Source organism: Bufo gargarizans, chromosome 1, assembly GCF_014858855.1.
Source record: "Bufo gargarizans isolate SCDJY-AF-19 chromosome 1, ASM1485885v1, whole genome shotgun sequence".
In the NCBI taxonomy this organism is placed as follows: domain Eukaryota; kingdom Metazoa; phylum Chordata; class Amphibia; order Anura; family Bufonidae; genus Bufo; species Bufo gargarizans.
Genome location: NC_058080.1, coordinates 718,085,791 through 718,102,252, shown reverse-complemented (window position 1 = coordinate 718,102,252; position 16,462 = coordinate 718,085,791). Strand labels below are relative to the sequence as shown.

The window sequence follows — 16,462 nt, the reverse complement described above, 5'->3', positions numbered from 1 at the left end:
TTTCAAATAGCTCTGATATAGCAGGAACCACTAAATTATGAAATTGCTAAATTGGGAATTGTACTTCAACCCAGAACAAAAAATGTGCTTTGACGGACACTAAATAACTTGCCCAGCTACAACAGGACAACGGTAACGAGATTTAGAGGGATATAAATTTGAGGCCTAGTATTTAGGCGCTGGGTGACAGGTATGGGTTTAGTGACAGAATTAGACTTGGAAATACACAGTAGCGGGTGTGTGTGAAGTTATTCTGAATGACCCTATGTGCACCTTCAATATTATATACCCTTTTAGGGATAGATTTCAAATAGCTCTGATATAGCAGAAACCACTAAATTATGAAATTGCTAAATTGGGAATTGTACTTCAACCCAGAACAAAAAATGTGCTTTGACGGACACTAAATATCTTGCCCAGCAACAACAGTACAGCGGTGGGTAACGAGAGATTTAGAGGGAATTAAATTTGAGGCCTAGTATTTAGGCGCTGGGTCACCGGTATGGATTTAGTGACAGAATTAGACTTGGAAATACACAGTAGCGGGTGTGTGTGAAGTTATTCTGAATGACCCTATGTGCACCTTCAATATTATATACCCTTTTTGGGATAGATTTCAAATAGCTCTGATATAGCAGGAACCACTAAATTATGAAATTGCTAAATTGGGAATTGTACTTCAACCCAGAACAAAAAATGTGCTTTGACGGGCACTAAATAACTTTCCCAGCTACAACAGGACAACGGTAACGAGAGATTTAGAGGGATTTAAATTTGAGGCCTAGTATTTAGGCGCTGGGTGACAGGTATGGGTTTAGTGACAGAATTAGACTTGGAAATACACAGTAGCGGGTGTGTGTGAAGTTATTCTGAATGACCCTATGTGCACCTTCAATATTATATACCCTTTTAGGGATAGATTTCAAATAGCTCTGATATAGCAGAAACCACTAAATTATGAAATTGCTAAATTGGGAATTGTACTTCAACCCAGAACAAAAAATGTGCTTTGACGGACACTAAATATCTTGCCCAGCAACAACAGTACACCGGTGGGTAACGAGAGATTTAGAGGGAATTAAATTTGAGGCCTAGTATTTAGGCGCTGGGTCACCGGTATGGATTTAGTGACAGAATTAGACTTGGAAATACACAGTAGCGGGTGTGTGTGAAGTTATTCTGAATGACCCTATGTGCACCTTCAATATTATATACCCTTTTTGGGATAGATTTCAAATAGCTCTGATATAGCAGGAACCACTAAATTATGAAATTGCTAAATTGGGAATTGTACTTCAACCCAGAACAAAAAATGTGCTTTGACGGGCACTAAATAACTTTCCCAGCTACAACAGGACAACGGTAACGAGAGATTTAGAGGGATTTAAATTTGAGGCCTAGTATTTAGGCGCTGGGTGACAGGTATGGGTTTAGTGACAGAATTAGACTTGGAAATACACAGTAGCGGGTGTGTGTGAAGTTATTCTGAATGACCCTATGTGCACCTTCAATATTATATACCCTTTTTGGGATAGATTTCAAATAGCTCTGATATAGCAGAAACCACTAAATTATGAAATTGCTAAATTGGGAATTGTACTTCAACCCAGAACAAAAAATGTGCTTTGACGGACACTAAATATCTTGCCCAGCAACAACAGTACAGCGGTGGGTAACGAGAGATTTAGAGGGAATTAAATTTGAGGCCTAGTATTTAGGCGCTGGGTCACCGGTATGGATTTAGTGACAGAATTAGACTTGGAAATACACAGTAGCGGGTGTGTGTGAAGTTACTCTGAATGACCCTATGTGCACCTTCAATATTATATACCCTTTTTGGGATAGATTTCAAAGAGCTCTGATATAGCAGGAACCACTAAATTATGAAATTGCTAAATTGGGAATTGTATTTCAACCCAGAACAAGAAATGTGCTTGAACGGACACTAAATAACTCGCCCAGCTACAGCACTAGGGACAGATTTAGCTGGATATAAATTTGAGGCCTAGTATTTAGGCGCTGGGTGACCGGTATGGATTTAGTGACAGAATTAGACTGGGATATGGCCAAAAAATGAACAGACTATTGCTGGTTAAATGCACTTGGTGTGACAGCTTCACCCTGATGTAGGCTTTAGCCAAAAAACAACCACACCATTGAGGGTTAAATGCACTTGGTGACAGGCGCAGCTTGCCCCTGATTTTGTATATGGCCAAAAAATGAACAGACTATTGCTGGTTAAATGCACTTGGTGTGACAGCTTCACCCTGATGTAGGCTTTAGCCAAAAAACAACCACACCATTGAGGGTTAAATGCACTTGGTGACAGGCGCAGCTTGCCCCTGATTTTGTATATGGCCAAAAAATGAACAGACTATTGCTGGTTAAATGCACTTGGTGTGACAGCTTCACCCTGATGTAGGCTTTAGCCAAAAAACAACCACACCATTGAGGGTTAAATGCACTTGGTGACAGGCGCAGCTTGCCCCTGATTTTGTATATGGCCAAAAAATGAACAGACTATTGCTGGTTAAATGCACTTGGTGTCACAGCTTCACCCTGATGTAGGCTTTAGCCAAAAAACAACCACACCATTGAGGGTTAAATGCACTTGGTCGCAGCTTGTGCTGGCGCACCACAAGACACAAAATGGCCGCCGATCACCCCAGAAAAATGAGACTGACAAACGGTCTGTGCAGCCTAAAAACAGTGAGCAATTGAGGATCAGCAGCTCAATGATCCACAGCTGCAGATCGATCAGTTAATCAAGTCCTTTGGAGGAGTTAATCTGCCTAATCTCGCCCTACTGTCGCAGCCGCAACCTCTCCCTACGCTAATCAGAGCAGAGTGACGGGCGGCGCTATGTGACTCCAGCTTAAATAGAGGCTGGGTCACATGGTGCTCTGGCCAATCACAGCCATGCCAATAGTAGGCATGGCTGTGATGGCCTCTTGGGGCAAGTAGTATGACGCTTGTTGATTGGCTGCTTTGCAGCCTTTCAAAAAGCGCCAAGAAAGCGTCACAAAAGCGCGAAGAAAGCGACGAACACCGAACCCGAACCCGGACTTTTACGAAAATGTCCGGGTTCGGGTCCGTGTCACGGACACCCCAAAATTCGGTACGAACCCGAACTATACAGTTCGAGTTCGCTCATCCCTAATTAGGACATCAACACAATTATAACATTTTTGGCTCTATACACCGCCACAATGGATTTGAAAGAAACAAACAAGATGTGCTTTAACTGCAGACTGTCAGCTTTAATTTGAGGTATTTATATCCAAATCAGGTGAACGGTGTAGGAATTACAACAGTTTGCATATGTGCCTCCCACTTGTTAAGGGACCAAAATTAATGGGACAATTGGCTTCTCAGCTGTTCCATGGCCAGATGTGTGTTATTCCCTCATTATCCCAATTACAATGAGCAGATAAAAGGTCCAGAGTTTATTTCCAGTCTGCTATTTGCATTTGGAATCTGTTGAGGTCAACTCTCAAGATGAGATCTAAAGAGCTGTCACTATCAGTGAAGCAAGCCATCATTAGGCTGCAAAAACACAACAAACCCATCAGAGAGATAGCAAAAATATGAGCGTGGCCAAAACAACTGTTTGGAACATTCTTAAAAAGAAGGAACGCACTGGTGAGATCAGCAACACCAAAAGACCCAGAAGACCACGGAAAACAACTGTGGTGGATGACCAAAGAATTATTTTCCTGGTGAAGAAAACACCCTTCACAACAGTTGGCCAGATCAAGAACACTCTCCAGGAGGTAGGTGCATGTGTGTCAAAGTCAACAATCAAGAGAAGACTTCACCAGAGTGAATACAGAGGGTTCACCACAAGATGTAAACCATTAGTGAGCCTCAAAACCAGGAAGGCCAGATTAGAGTTTGCCAAACAACATCTAAAAAAGCCTTCACAGTCTGGATCAACATCCTATGGATAGATGAGACCAAGATCAACTTGTACCAGAGTGATGGGAAGAGAAGAGTATGGAGAAGGAAAGGAACTGCTCATGATAAGCATACCACCTCATCAGTGAAGCATGGTGGTGGTAGTGTCATGGCGTGGGCATGTATGGCTGCCAATGGAACTGGTTCTCTTGTATTTATTGATGATGTGACTGCTGACAAAAGCAGCAGGATGAATTCTGAAGTGTTTCGGGCAATATTATCTGCTCATATTCAGCCAAATGCTTCAGAACTCATTGGAAGGCGCTTCACAGTGCAGATGGACAAGGACCCAAAGCATACTGCAAAAGCAACCAAACAGTTTTTTAAGGGAGAGAAGTGGAATGTTATGCAATGGCCAACTCAATCATCTGACCTGAATCCGATTGAGCATGCATTTCACTTGCTGGAGACAAAACTGAAGGAAAAATGCCCCAAGAACAAGCAGGAACTGAAGACAGTTGCAGTAGAGGCCTGGCAGAGCATCACCAGGGATGAAACCCAGTGTCTGGTGATGTCTATGCGTTTCAGACTTCAGGCTGTAATTGACTGCAAAGGATTTGCGACCAAGTATTAAAAAGTGAAAGTTTGATTTATCATTATTATTATTATGTCCCATTACCTTTGCTCCCTTAACAAGTGGGAGGCACATATGCAAACTGTTGTAATTCCTACACCGTTCACCTGAATTAGATGTAAATACCCTCAAATTAAAGCTGACAGTCTACAGTTAGAGCACATCTTGTTTGTTTTATTTCAAATCCATTGTGGTGGTGTATAGAGCCAGAAATGTTAGAATTGTGTCGGTGTCCCAATATTTATGGACCCGACTGTATGTGATTTTATTCAAATTATTTAAATAAACAGTACATTTTATGGGAATTTAGTTTACTCATTCTTTGTGACGTTCCTGTAAAATCACATAGTGACATGGGATAATATGACATGAGATGAAGTACAGCATACAGGCATAATATATGACAATAAAACATAATAAAACTAGTTTGCGGTGCCCACGATCATGTAGTGGGACAATGCAGTAGCGCGTCTATAATGGGAAGGCAGATCCTGCACTTGTAGTCCGCTGCTAATGGTAATCCACAGCAAAAATGCATACAATGAAGGATGCCCGCAGCAGATCACAAGTACCACAATAGACATCCTACACAGGATAGCAAATGTGTGGATGTGATAAACAATCAAACAAAATAACAATTAGTTTTACAAAGACAGGTGCATCTGCGGTGTTACTAACCCATACTGATGTAAAATTGAGAGATTAACCAACATATCCTACTGTGGAGGACATGTCTGAGCCTGAGCACTGCGCCAAGGTTTCTCAAGTAGCTCGGGACCTAACGCTAAACCTACCTGTGCCATATGGGCAATACCAGGAGCCAGATTGTTGCCTGTAGATGGAAATAAAGGTACATTCAGACTAGGAGTTTTCACACCTCCAAACAATTCTATATAAACTACAAATTGGCGTGATAATTGTTATTTTGTTTGATTGTTTATCACATCCATTTGCTATCCTGTGTAGGATGTCTATTGTGGTACTTGTGGTCCACTGCTGACATCCTCCATTATATGCATTTTTGCTGGTGATTGTCATTAGCAGCGAACCACAAGTGCAGGATCTGCCCCCTGGTATAGATGCGCTACTGCATATTGGGTTGAGCACTTCCTGCTTTTCATTACCACGCCAAGTTGTAGTTTATATATAGAATAGGTAGAGAGCTGAGGAAGCGTGCGCGGCCGGGTCCTCCCCGCCCCTCTTGTTACTGTGGAGACGAGGAAGCCAGCCGCGTCCCCACTCCACTACATGCACTTGATGCCGGCGGCGCTGCAAAGGGGAAGCGCGTCTCCTGGTTCCCTGTTACAGTACCCCCTTCCACGAGGGGCCACTGAACCCATAATCACTGGAGTAGGTTTCTCCGAAGTGAGTTAGATGGAACTTTCTTCACCAACCTCTTAGCATGCAACTTACTCGCTGGCACCCAAGACCTTTCTTCAGGACCAAAACCCTTCCAGTGAACTAGATATTGCAACGAATTACGAACCTTCCTCACATCAAGGATTCTAGAAACTTCAAATTCAAGTTTACCAGCAACCTCCACAGGCGGCGGAGGGTCCTGTGCAGGAGATACAGGTGACACATACTTTTTGAGTAAAGCCTTGTGAAAAAAAACTATTTGCAGATTGGTTGAGTATGATCTGGTATGGTTGTGTGCACTTTGGATTGCAATATGGAATCTGAATGCTTGCAACTTGTATTCGCAATTGAATTTGTATTTGCAATTGAATTTGTATTTGTACTTTGCAATTGTATGGTTGCAATTGATGGAACTGTAAGTAAACACATATATAACTGGTTCAGTATACAGTTCTAATCACAATACTAGCAATATGAACATAATATAACTGTTTTAAATACCTATTTTGGCCTCTTTGCTTCCATAAAACACAGCTCTTAGTGGAGTGAATATCTGTTCAGCTTCTCTCTCTGGTGAATAACAATTTCTAGCAGCTCCTGCTAGGGGAATTTCCCACACAGGCTGTGTGTGAGGTTGGCTGTGATAGGCCAAGACTCCTGCTGTGTGTGAGGCTGTCTGTGATTGGTCTAGACTCTTTCCCAGCAACAACAGTTTAACTCTATGCTTTCTGTTGTTTCTGCTGTGTCATTGAGCTTACCTCACATCCATATAATGAATCTTAAAGGCATATTATCTTTTCTGCTTCTGTGAACACAATATATATAACCGTTATATGACATACAAACATGATGTCACAGTAAATAACTCTGCTTTTGTCTTTAACACACAAACATAGGAACTGTATTAAGGTTATTGGCAGGTCTAGCTGTATACACATATAAGCTATATTAGCAACCTAGGACAGGTCTTAGCTGGCCAGCTACATGTAGCATTCCCCAGGACAGGGAATATATGCTGTATAAGTTTCAGAACTTATCATGTCATTTCAGAATTATTTCCCAGTTGTTTAAGAGACATTGTTCATTGCTATACCCTGAGAGACTACATGTGAGGAGAGGAGACTTCCTTATACAGGCGTGCGGCTGAAGACAGGGTAAATGTCTAATTATTGAAAACTCTCAGGGACTTTGTAAAAGAAGAAATACTGCTACAAGAGGACATCGTTTTAAATTAGAGGGGCAAAGGTTTAAAAGTAATATAAGGAAGTATTACTTTACTGAGAGAGTAGTGGATGCATGGAATAGCCTTCCTGCAGAAGTGGTAGCTGCAAATACAGTGGAGGAGTTTAAGCATGCATGGGATAGGCATAAGGCCATCCTTCATATAAGATAGGGCTAGGGGCTATCCATAGTATTCAGATATATTGGGCAGACTAGATGGGCCAAATGGTTCTTATCTGCCGACACATTCTATGTTTCTATGTGTGTGGGAGAGGGAGACTCCCCTTACACAGGTGAGCGGCTGAAGACAGGTTAAATGTCTGATTATTGAGAACCCTGAGAGATTACATGTAAGGGAGAGGGACACTCCTCTCACACAGGCATGCGGCCGAAGACAGGGTTAACCCAGAGTTATTTGTCGAATATTACTTTTCTCTGTTATTTACTGCCAGTTTTACAGTAAACTGCAGGAAAGCACACAGGTCGGAGATTGATAGCTTTTCTACTGAGCCCAGCAGGCGTGATGAGGCCACTTCTTTGCACTGCTGGGAAGAGCATGGCCAGGGAATGTGGCATGATGGTCTGGACCAAATGGATGAGAAAAGGAAAGTAAATATCTCCTCTTTGGCTTTATAGTGACTGATGGTATAGTATACATAGTGGGAGAGAACGGTGGATAGACAAGTATAAGATACAATTATATAGTGACACGTTATAGGAAAATATATTCCGACTTTGCGATAAATTATATTTCATAGAAGGATCACAAGTTCTGGACTTCAATGTATTAGTATGTTTTTGGATTGACTATGTTACAATATGATGTATATGTCAAGAATGTACTTTACATATGTTAGCAATTGATGTTGGATTATGCAAGTGACATATTTACTATCTGATATTCTTATGTTGGATTGACTATGTAACAATACAATATATATGTCAAGGATGTACTTTGCATATGTTAACATTGATACTGGCTTATACAAGTGACATATTTTCTTATGTTGAAAAATCAATAAAACTTTAAAGTTTTAAAAAAGAAAAGGAAAGTAAACAACTGAAATCCATGGAAACATCGTCTGTAAATCATTGGCTTTACATTGGGTATACTCATGATTGATTATTATAGAATGTGTTGAAGTGGTGGGACGGGAGGCTGTGACGTCGCGCCCTCCTCCTTCCCCTGACCTGCCTCCCATGATTCTGCTGCTGCTCACACACGCGTTTCTCCGCTGGATTTCATCCCCAGGACGTGCATCGTGATCCCCTCTGTGGAATGATGATATGAGAAGGAAAGGACGCTCCTGACTACCGCACGTCTCCCTGACTTCACACCCCGTCTCTCCTTCCTGTTGCTCTCCCCGTGTCCTCCTGTGCTTTCGGCACCCTCCATCCGCTGAAGTTTGTCTCCATGTGCAGCTTGATTGGGTTAGACGCCTGGTGCGTCTGTTCTGTGGACCTTGGCTGTGTTATTGCCCCGGCTCTATCCTGACCAGCGCTGAGCTCCTCGTGGATACGCTTTTGCAGTGGCCAGGTACGGGTGGATAATATTCTGTATTTGTCGTGACGCCAATTGCAGCGTGCGCAGGGTACTATCCCAGGGCCCTTCCAAGGTGTTATAACGCACGTCCCAGATTAGGAATGCCAGAGTGGTGTAATGGCCTTATAATGTCTCTATAGTTTTGTGGTAGTTGTGTCATGGTGTCTCCTACCTGGGTACGGCCGGACTCCTGACTCACTTGCAATAAATTTGAGTGTAGTGATAGTAGGAGTAATAGAGGAACTTTGCAGAATAAATGATGTCCAGACCTTTAGATGAAGTTCAAACGTTGCTTTACTTGAAATAACTTGCATCCAAACAGTATACAGCTTCGGTCTCTTGGTCCCAGCAGGTTTTGGCAATATTTGTCAGGAATGAGTACTTCTGCTTTAAATGTGGAGCTTGCAGGATAAAGCGTCTGCTTGGCGGCTCTGTAACTGTGGCAGGGTTAGCTTCTGCACTTATCTATACCTTCTGCTGTGTGCAGACAGACTAGCTGAGGAGGAATAGGCCTCTCCTAGGATTCTGGACTTATCTCACAGATAGGATTCTCAGGGGATGCTTTCTTCCTGGAATCTGTGGAGTTTGGCTGTAGTTTCTGCTCTCTTCATCCAGCAGAACTCAAGGTGCTCAGACTGGGAATATGGCCATGTCTCTTGCAGAGACGTGCCCCTACTTTCTTCCCTAAGGGGGGAGTACTACTCAAAACCCTCCTTTCCCCAACAAGGGGTAAACTATAACTGGTTCTAACTGGTTTTTCCCTCCCTTGCTGCAGGAAGAGGGACCAGCCCACCTCTCTCCAGACGGGTGGGCAGAATAGAACAGGAAAGTACCACTCTGAAGTGCCATAACATTAAGACTATCTCTGCCAATGATGCTGCCACCCGCTGGTAACCAAGATAATTACATGAACCATTACATTCAACATAGTTTAAGGGTCCATTCACACGTCAGTTTTTTCTTTCCTGATCTGTTCAGTTTTTTGCGGAACAGATCAGGACAAGATCTGGACCCATTCATTTTCAATGGGTCCTGGAAAAAATCGGACAGCACAATGTGTGCTGTCCGTTTCCGTTGTTCCGTTCCGCATGTCCGTTTGAAAATAAAACATGTCCTATTCTTTTCCGCAAAATTCGGATCCTGGTACAATACAAAGTCAATGGATCCGCAAAAAATGGAAGACATTCGGATGTCATTCCGTATGTCATCCGTTTTATGCGGATTCAGTTCCTGGAAACATAACAAATGTTTTTTTTGTTTTTGTTTTTTTCAATTTTTTTTCAAAGAAATCCAAACAACTTTATTTGATTATTGAAATTTATACATGTTTCCGTTTTTTGCGGATCCGCAAAAAACTGATGACATACGGATGACATACGGAAACATTTTCAGGAACAACGGATCCGCAAAAAACGGACCGAAAATCGGGATATAGGAAAATACTGACGTGTGAATGTAGCCTTAGGGCTCATGCACACGACAGTATTTTGCGTTCAGTATACTGGACGTTTTTTTAGCTCAGTATACGGAACATATACTGAACCATTCATTTCAATGGTTCAGCAAAAAATACTGAAGTGTCTCAGTGTGCATTCCGTTTCAGTATTTCAGTATTTCCGTGCCGTGAAAAGATAGAACATGTCCTATTCTTGTCCGCAAATCACGGTGCTTGGCTCCATTCAAGTCAATGGGTCCGCAAAAAAAACTGAACACATACGGAAATGCATCCGTATGTCCTCCGTATCTGTTCCGTTTTTGCTGAACCATCTATTGAAAATGTTATGCTCAGCCCAATTTTTTCTATGTAATTACTGTATACTGTATATGGCATACGGAAAAACGGAACGGAAAAACGGAAAGGAAACGGAAACACAACGGAAACAAAAAACGGAACAACGGATCCGTAAAAAACGGACCGCAAAACACTGAAAAAGCAATACTGTCGTGTGCATGAGGCCTTATACGTACATTTCTGGAGGACATAATGTAACTTATATCAGATGACATTTTAAGAGGCGCTTAGAAGATAGTAGCGGGGTAGAGGAGTGTAGTAACACAACTCTGGGGTGTTACACTTTCTCCCCCTCCCCTTGCCATCCTGGAAAGAAGATGTGGAAAAATTCTGAGGTCCCCTCTAGTGTTTGGCAAGCATGCTCGGCCGAAAACCGTGATGAGCCGAGCATCGCAATGCTCGAGTCTCCTCCCCGCACGTTTGTTGGCTGCTACGCAGCCAATAAATGTGCTGGGGGATACTGGCACTCATTTTAATGCCGTAGCCATGTTGGTTATTGGCATAACAGTGATTGGCTGGCCGTAACGCGTCACAGGGTGTTATATAGCACCAGATGACACGTGGTTCGGCTCAGTCTTAGTCAGGGCGAGCTGCAGGAGAAGGGACAGATAGTGTAGGGACAGGAATTGTTGTTTTTTTAGGCAGGGTTTAGTGTTAAAATGTGTTAGAGACCCAAAAATCCTTTTAAGGACTATTGTTTTTTCTGGCTGCAATATATATTATTAGCGCAACCTGCACTAACTTGCATGCAAATGTTTGGCCGCTGCTGACAGTGACACAACCTCTGCTACATCTGTTGTGTCACATTTGCCCATCCTAAATATCTGTGACATTCAGCACAATTGTTTGGCCGCTGCTGACAGCGACATTACCTGCGCTACATCTCCTGTATAACGTTTGCACGTCCTAAATATCTGTGACATATTTTATTTTTATTTTTTCTTAGCCCCTGGTGACAGCGACATTGCCTGCGCTACATCTCCTGTATAACCTTTGCGCATCCTAAATATCTGTGACATTCAGTGTAATTTATTTGCGTATACACTTACAAAACATGCGCTACTGTACGTGTGACATACTTGCAAGCATATATACCATTTAATATGCGCAAGGCGATCAGTAAGGGACGGGAAAGTGGCCGTGCTGCTGATGGTGCACGCAGAGGCCGTGGCCCTGGGCGCGGTGAAACTGTGCCTGCTGCCAGAGAACAAGAAACCCACTCATCTACGATACCTAGCTTCATGTCCCAGTTTGCAGGGCGGCACAGGACACCACTTTTGAAGTCACACCAGTGTGACCAGGTGGTCGGTTGGATTGCAGCAGATAATGCTTCCAGTCAGTTAAGCACCACCCTGTCTTCCACAGAGTCCAGTCTCAGTAGCCAAGAGTCGGGTCAACAGAATCCTCACCCTGATCCTCCTTCCTCCTACCATGGAGTCTTGGCAAACAAGTGATCTCACATTAGGATATACCGAGGAGCTCTTTTCATCGCCATTCCTTGATTTGGGCCTCTCGCCAAGCCCACTTGAAGAGGAACATGAGAATATCTTGTTCACTGATACCCAAACTCTTGAGCATCCACAGTCAGAAGAAGATGATGGTGGGGAACAGCAATTAGTGTTTCACGAGGTGGATGATGATGATGAGACACAGTTGCCAATAAGTCAATGGCAATTAGTGTCTCAAGAGGTTGATGATGAGGATGAGACACAGTTGTCAATAAGTGAGGTTCTTGTTAGGTCAACAAGTCAGGAGGATGACCAGAGTGAGGAAGTAGAAGAGAAGGTGGTGGACGATGAAATCACTGACCCAACCTGGGAAGGTGGCAAGCCGAGCGAGGACAGCAGTACAGAGGGAGAGGGATTCGCAGCACCGCAACAGGTTGGAAGAGGCAGTGGGGTGGCAAAAGGGAGAAGGCGGGCCACATCAAACAGGCCCACAACTTTCCCCCAGAGCACCCCCTTGCGGCAATCTCCCTTGCCAAGGGGTAGGTGTTCTGCAGTCTGGCGCTTTTTTGAGGAAAGTGCGGACGATAAAAGAATTGTCATTTGCGACCTGTGCCGTACCAAAATGAGCAGGGGCGTGAACACTAGCAACCTCACCACCACCAGCATGATGCACCACATGGCATCAAAGCACCATAATAGGTAGGCCAAACGCCTGGGTCCACAATAAGTGTCACACCACTGTCTCCATTTCCCCTGTGTTACGTGCTGGCCAATCCCCTGTCCAAGACGCAGGCCTGGATGCCTCCCCAACTGCACTTGGCCCTTCGCAAGCACCAAACGAAAGCGCAAATACCCAGCCACCCATACACAGGCCATAGCACTAAATGTTGACCTTTCCAAATTGCTGGCACTGGAAATGTTGCCATTTAGGCTTGTGGACACTGAGGCTTTCCGCAGCCTGATGGCGGCGGCCGTCCCTCGTTACTCAGTCTCCAGCCGCCACAATTTTCTCAGTGTGCCATCCCCGCCTTACACCAGCATGTGTCCTATAACATCAACCGTGCCCTGGCCAACGCAGTTATTGGGAAGGTCCACTTAACAACTGACACATGGACAAGTGCTTTTGGTCAGGCACGCTACATTTCCCTGATGGCAAACTGGGTGAACGTTGTGGAGGCCGGGAGCGAGTCATACCCTGGGATGGCACAGGTGCTACCGACGCCAAGGATTGCGGGCCCTACTTCCATCAGGATTTCCGCCACTACCTACATTAGTGGATGCAACCCCCACTTCTCCTCCTCCACTTCCACCTTAGAATTCTCATCTTGCAGCACTAGTCAGTAGCTGGAAGCAGTGTAGCACTGCAGTGGAGAAGCAGCAACAGGCCGAACTGAAATTAATTTGCTTAGATGACAAACAGAACACCACCGCAGAGCTGTGGCAGGATATAAGGGACCAGACTGAGCTGTGGCTCTTGCCACTCAAATTGCAACCAGGCATGGTTGTGTCTGATAATGGCCGTAAATTAGTGGCTGCTTTGAAGCTCGGCAAGCTCACACACATACCATACCATACAAGCAATGGGTGGGCATGGATGTATGACCTCTGTGAGGTTTTACGCAACTTTGAGGAATCAACACAGATGGTGAGCAGCGAGGCCGCTTGTCACGGAGGGGAGTGGGGGAAACCCCCCACTGTATAATGGGGACTGTTACTAGGCCAGACAACCATGAAGGGAGCAGGCCACAACCTACAGCCGCCCTAATCCTGACCCTGATCTCCTGACCGCATGACCAAACCCTGAAGGTGGGAGGGCTCATGCACTGGAACCTGGATCCTGCTGACCCTGACGGTCAGGAATAGGAGACATCCGGTTTCTCAGGGACTCAGACGAACCGGAGTCTCCAGCTGCCTAGTAACAGGTGGAAGGGAAATGACCATATGCAGCATCTGGATCGGCAGGTAAGAACACCGGAAAACTCACTTACCTGCCGCCGCCACCACGACTAGAACCCATGTATAAGTACAGGTGTCCACATACCAAACAGGACACCATACAGACAACTCACACATACAGGTATCCAGCACTCCTGATACTGCCTGGACCACATGCCGCAAGGAGCACGGCAGCCCCAGGCAGCACTGCATACAGACTAATGGTTAACCCCTCCGGGAAACCAGCCCCCTCACGGAGGTAGCAACATACCGGGTGACGTATAGCGTACATGCAGGGACCACACCAACAACAGTCAGTCTGCATGGCAACCGCGTCACGGTCAAACACCAATATGACCGTGACACCGCTATTATCAGCGTAACCATCCCACTTCTGTGTCTACTGAAACGCTTGCTGCTCCCAATGAAGGCAGATGCTTTGTATGTGGAAGAGGTGCAAATGGGTGATAGCAAGACCACCCTCAGTTCATCTTCTCAGCGCGAATTGGATGAGGAGGAGGAGGAGGAGCAGGAGACGGTTGCCTCCGCTACAGAGGGTAGTATCAGGTTTATTCCATCTGTTCAGTGTGGATGGGCCGAAGAGGAGGAATAGGATGAGGAAATTGAGAGTCATCCTCCTGATGAGGACAGCAAAGTCTTGTCTGTTGGGACTCTAACACACATGGCGGACTTTATGTTATGCTGTCTTTCTCGTGACCCTCGTGTTATATGCATTTTGGCCAACACCGATTACTGGTTGTTCACCCTTCTCGACCCCCGCTACAAAGAGAACTTCTCATCTCTCATTCCTGTGGCGGAGAAGACTAGCAAAATGGTGCAATACCAGAAGGTCCTTGTGGAAAAATTGCTCCAAAAAGTTCCAGCTGACAACGCTGCAGCAGAGTACGTAGTTCCTTGGGCAACCGAGGAGGGTACACGAGGGGAACACACAGCAGTTCCAACAGAGGCGGGGCAACACTCTCCAAGGCCTGGGACAGTTTCATGACGCCCCACCAGCACCCTCACCCTGATGTGCGTCCTAGTGTCACAAGGAGGGAAAAGTTTTGGAAGATGGTGAAGGAGTACGTAGCAGACCGTGTCCGCGTCCTGAGTGATCCCTCTGTGCCTTACAACTATTGGGTGTCCAAGCAGGACACGTGGCACGATCTGGCGCTCTACGCCTTGGATGTGCTGGCATGGCATGCCCTGCCGTCAGCTTTTTTTCTGAGAGGGGATTTAGTGCTGCTGGGGGCATAATAACTGATAGCGCATCCGCCTGTCAACTGAAAATGCTGACATGGTTGACCCTTATAAAAATTAACAAGGCCTGGATTGCCCCAGACTTCTCTACTCCTGCTAGTGACCCTCCTAATGTTTTTGAGGGTCACCAGCAGGCCATCAATCATACATTTTTGAAGGGTGTGTATGATGCCCTCTTTTATGTGTAACAAAGGGTGTATTGCAATGTTGATTCCTTGTAATTTTTGGCAGCCCTTTGACTTAGTGCATAGGCTTTATGAGTGTAGGAGTCCCACTACCTGAACAATTGTACCACAATGTGAATGAGGCCCTCCTTTATGTGATATACAGGTTGTATCGGAGTGCCTCTTCCTTGTAATTTTTGGCAGCACTTGCACTTTATATACAAGTAAATATACAGGAAAGAATGTTTCCTCTAAAATCGATTTTATCTTCGGTTTTGTGAGTATTATTGTCAGTCTGTAAAAGTGGCGTACTACTCAGACAACATCGTTCCCAGCAGTGACCTGGGAGTCCAAGATGCATCCAGACATCCTCCCCATGCGGTTCCCGAACCATTTCAGTGGTGTTTCCATCAATTTCTGACCTTTTCCTGTGAACCAGACACCCTCCCCTCTTCAGAGCAGGGGGTGCCTAGTATAATGCTCTGGTTCTCCTATTGACTTCCATTGTGCTCTGTAGAGCACCCAAGAATCCCAAAGTGTTCTACTCGAGCACCAGAGCACTTTGGTGCTCGATCAACACTAGTCCCCTCCTCTCCATGAAGGACTTATCCACTGCTAGTGAGATCTATCCATACTGTTAATGGTCTTTTTCCCCTTCTTTATTGTCCTTCTGCCCTTGCTTGACCTTTTCTTTTTGAAATATAAAGAATAGGGAAGGAGGGAGAAGGAAGAAAGAAGGGAGAGGAGACTAGGGGAGGACTAAAAGGAGAAAAAAAAAATTAAAATAAAAGATTAAAGGGGAAAAAGAACACCGGAGGAGGCGGCTGATGACCATTTTCAGGATGGAGATAGGGTGGAAGAAGGCGACATTTCTTTGGTGGGTCTCTCTACCTTAAAAGAGATCTTACGGTCAAAAACAATGAAAAGGTGATACAAGATGTTGCCTGGCAGCTGGGGGTAGTCCAGACGTGTCCTTAATAAGAGATGACATAACCAATATGCAAGATAAGAGTTACGGTCATAGAAAAATCGGTTGCCTCCCTGGATTATGAATTAAAAGAAATAAAATCTGAAACCGCCATCTTGAAAAGGAATATAATAATCTACAAAAAAGTCATGGACCTGGAAGATAGGTAGAGACTATCTAATGTTAGAATTTTGGGGCTTCCCGAGGGAACAGAGGAAAAAAATCTTGCTGGAACTATTCAG

At 44.6% G+C, this 16,462-nt stretch overlaps 1 protein-coding gene across 2 annotated transcripts in view; it reads left to right on the top strand.

The window, feature by feature from the left end:
- The window catches only part of CFAP53 (cilia and flagella associated protein 53), a 147,867-nt gene that overhangs the window by 60,608 nt on the left and 70,797 nt on the right, over positions 1-16,462 (top strand). Inside the window, exon 1 of one of the 2 annotated variants that reach the window (XM_044276332.1) lies at positions 8,585-8,648. The exons of the other annotated variant lie outside the window; for it this stretch is intronic. The gene's annotated coding sequence lies outside the window, so the exon portion shown is untranslated. Of the gene's footprint in view, positions 1-8,584; positions 8,649-16,462 lie in introns of those variants that run through there. 2 annotated transcript variants of the gene reach the window in all.